We start from the raw sequence: 3739 nt of genomic DNA on the forward strand, positions 1-3739 counted from the left end.
TGGAATACTTTAAGGAAAATACATTTAAGTGGATTGATAATATGAGGAAGGTTTCCTAGTTGTAAATCTAAAAAAAAAAAAAAAAAAAAATCTAGGAGAATCCTGATATTCTAAACTGCTTACTAAAACTATTAATTTAAGTAATTTCTTCCCCCCAAAAGTATGCATGCATTTTCTAACTGGGGAATTAGTCAACTGGTCAATTAAAGACAATTTTAATACTTTTTAAAAATTCTTCATACAAAGGAGAGATGCTGTATGTGTTTCTTAAATAAACTACATTATGTAAGTCCTTAAAAACAAACAACAGAATTCAATGAAGACCTACAAGTACTTATGCCAAGCAGGAATCTGCCTGCCACCTATGGTCTCATATTAACTAAAAATTGATGTTGGACTCAAGATTCTGAAACTAAGTTTTTATTACTTGAGCTCTAGCACAATGTAAGGATCTGTAGCCTTAACTAGGATAATGTCTTCCCTGATCAAATCCAAAATGATTACACTGATAACCTCCATGCTGGAAGTGCTATTCAAATTGGGCCCCTTGGTGATAATTCTGGCTCCCCCTTCCTCCCCAACCTCTTTCTGGCCTCCACATCCACCTTGGCTTCTAAACCATTTCTCCCTCCACGACCACTGCCTCAGTCACCATGGTGACCACCATCTTGGTATCTACTGTCCTGCTGGTATCCACTACCCCGGTATCCACTTTTTATGTATGTAGATGTTTGGAAGTCACCATAACCATCACCTTGATAGCTACCACAGCAGCCACCACCATGATAGCCACCTGGCTGGAAACCTGAATCTTGATGACCACCATCTTGGTAGCCACCACCTCCTTTTCCATTCTCTCCATCCGTCCAGCCTCCTTGATGCTTATTTTCTCTCCCTCCCCCTAGCTATCATGGTCATAACCACCACGCCCACCTCTCCCTCCTCTTTGTTCATGACCTCCTCGACCTTCATATGAGGAATGTTCATAACCACCTCTCCTCCTTGTTGGCCTCCTGCTTGTTGTTGGGGGCCGTCTTACCTTTTCTGCCATGGTGGCATCTCTGGAGGTAGAGGTCCAATTTCATTGGGTCTACATCCTCTGTCAGGCACCCTACCCAACAACATCTTATTGATGGCCAAGGCAGTCTTTTCTTTTATAGAGTTACTGCTTGTCCTTAAAATCTTTGATGAGTCTTGTCTTATAGCCAAAACATGGGAACAGAAATAATACTTTTAGGAGATAGGACTGAGCATTTCAGCTGGTAAACCTTTGCTATTTTTTCTGTCTGACTCTTAGCTCTGTCAGACCAACCAAAAGACTGGACAGTGACATCTAAGCCTTTTAATAGCAGCTTTCTCAGAACTTCATGTTCATTAGCTATGGCCTGGTTAACTGCTTCTTTGTTTTCCCAGTGGGCTGGTCTCATTGGTTTCTTCAATAAAGGCTTTCCACATGGTTAATTGGAACCTTTGCTAATGTCTCCTTTAATTTTTTTCAATCCCACTGAAGAACTGGAACATAGTTATATTGGCTGGAGGATTGGACATTCCTAGAGCAATACATATGCCTTTCAACTCTTGAAAGACCTCATGACTACCTCCTTCTTGAGCTTTATTTCTTTCTTTTTAAATTACTTTTAAAAAAATTTTTATTTATTTGACAGAGAGAGATCACAAGTAGGCAGAGAGGCAGGCAGAAAGAGAGGAGGAAGCAGGCTCCCTGCTGAGCAGAGAGCCTGAAGCAGGGCAGGATCCCAGGGTCCTGAGATCAGGACCTGAGCCGAAGGCAAAGGCTTTAACCCACTGAGCCACCCAGGAGGCCCACGTTTTTTTCTTTTTTGAGGAGTATTTGTACAGAGAATTCTGGCAGCTTCTAGTTCTGAGATGAGGAGTGTGAGCAAAAAGAGGCAGTTCTGAATGAGAAGGCACATGGTCACATCCTCGGATGTCAGTGAAAGATAAGGACAGTTCATCTCCCCTAGTAGCCCGTTCACTTCAAGCTGGAATTCTTCATTTTCACTCATTAGTTGCTTACACATTTTCCTCTAGTTTATAGAACACTCTTAATTCAGACACCAGCCAAGCACGGTTTGGTAAACTTGGGGGAACTGGCTCCAGCAGAGAGCACTTGAGACAGAGAGCACCATCTTCCAACAATGGACCGTTGTTACCTAGATCTTCGAATGACTCCAAGATATTAGTCTCTATGAGGTTACACTCCATCCTACTGTGGTATTCAAATATTCTAGTCATCAGGTTCCCCTCTTCTCCTGCAACACATGCACTCACATGTGCACTGCCTTCCTGCAACAAATATTTTTAAAAATACTTACTGTGTGCCAAATCCTTGGGGCAAAATAGTAAAAACAAAACTGTCTTAACTAAAAATACAGTTTAACTAGACTTATCTAGGTTTTCTGCCCTACACACAGACAGCTTCATCTAAAGAGAAAGACTCCTAATGGTGGGCCCTTCTGTGTGTATACACTCTGATCCTAATATGTGTCTTCTTGCTGGCTAAAACTGATTAAATGAGAGAAGGAACTAAACTTGCAGGGAGCTAGTCTGATAACTTGAAAATGGTGGGCTGTTTTTACCAGATTTTTCTCATAAATTAGAAGAGGGGCTGAAGGTTGTAGTGGCTACTTAAGCTGGTAGTCTTACGGAGTAGGGATTGGAAGAGCCATTTCTGGGCTTCCTGTGCTTCCAGATTATGAGGGAGGAGAGTGTCAGAAAAAGCTGATCAGGTGAAGGAATGGCATGGAGGTGCAGAAGAAATCAAAGAAGCATCACAGGATGAAGAAGAGAAAACATCCAAACTCTCTTTTTTTACCTGAATTGATTTGACAAAATTTATATTTCTTACAAATTCCCAGTGCAGAGAAGATTCTCAGTAAATATTTGTTGAATGAATAAATGTATAGGGCATTGTGTCCTAAATGCTTGGTGTATACAGGAAGCAGATATTATCCCTGACATCATGGAGTTTACAGTATAGAGGAGGAGACAGATTTTACACATTTGGTCTTGATGGTAATATAAGTGTTAACTCTCATCATCTGATGCAGGAGGAAGATATTAAATAATGACTATTCAACATTGTAGTGTCAAAACTAAACAGAGGCTCGGGTAAGAGTTTCAGTGTTATTGCTTTTGACCAATGGATATGTGAATGCATTAGAAAATTGGTATGGTATCATTAGCAAAAAAAAAAATAAATAAATAAATAAATTGCCCTTAACTGGAATTCAACTTTTGCCAGATTTTTTTCCTCCATCCTTCTTCCTCCTTTTCCCCCTTATTTCCTCCCTTTCTTTCTTTTTGAAATCTGACTACAATGTTGTGATAGTGCACATATTTTAATCTGGTGCAGGGCATGCATAACAAAACAAGTGAAAAGCAGTAGATGTTAGAGCATATAATTTATTTCAATGACAAAGCATCAATAAATCATTTTGTCAAGTTGCACTGTAACATTCAAATTCTGTCTCTGTTATATCTAATTGGCTAAGCATTTGCAATTCTGAACTTTACAGAATGGGGCAAAAATATATTAATTTATAACAATAGATCATTGACTTGTCAGATGTACCTTTCCTAATTCATACTTTGTCTCTTTATCTGAAAAAAAAATGCCTTCCTCAAATATGTACTATTTATAGGTCATTATAAAAGAGTATTGCACAATAGGATTACTATAATGTACTAAAAGAGAACACATTTAATCTTACTGGCATGT

General features: G+C 39.3%; 1 pseudogene across 1 annotated transcript; it reads right to left on the reverse strand.

Moving 5' to 3' along the window:
* Window positions 1-460: 460 nt before the first annotated feature.
* LOC309844071 (protein FAM98A-like) lies at window positions 461-2238 on the reverse strand (annotated as a pseudogene). The gene is made up of 2 exons: window positions 1826-2238; window positions 461-1610 (listed from the first exon to the last, which is right to left on the reverse strand). The product of its transcript is annotated as a protein FAM98A-like (transcript).
* Window positions 2239-3739: the final 1501 nt, after the last annotated feature.

The sequence above is a fragment of the Mustela nivalis genome, assembly GCF_964662115.1.
Source record: "Mustela nivalis genome assembly, chromosome: 11".
NCBI lineage: Eukaryota > Metazoa > Chordata > Mammalia > Carnivora > Mustelidae > Mustela > Mustela nivalis.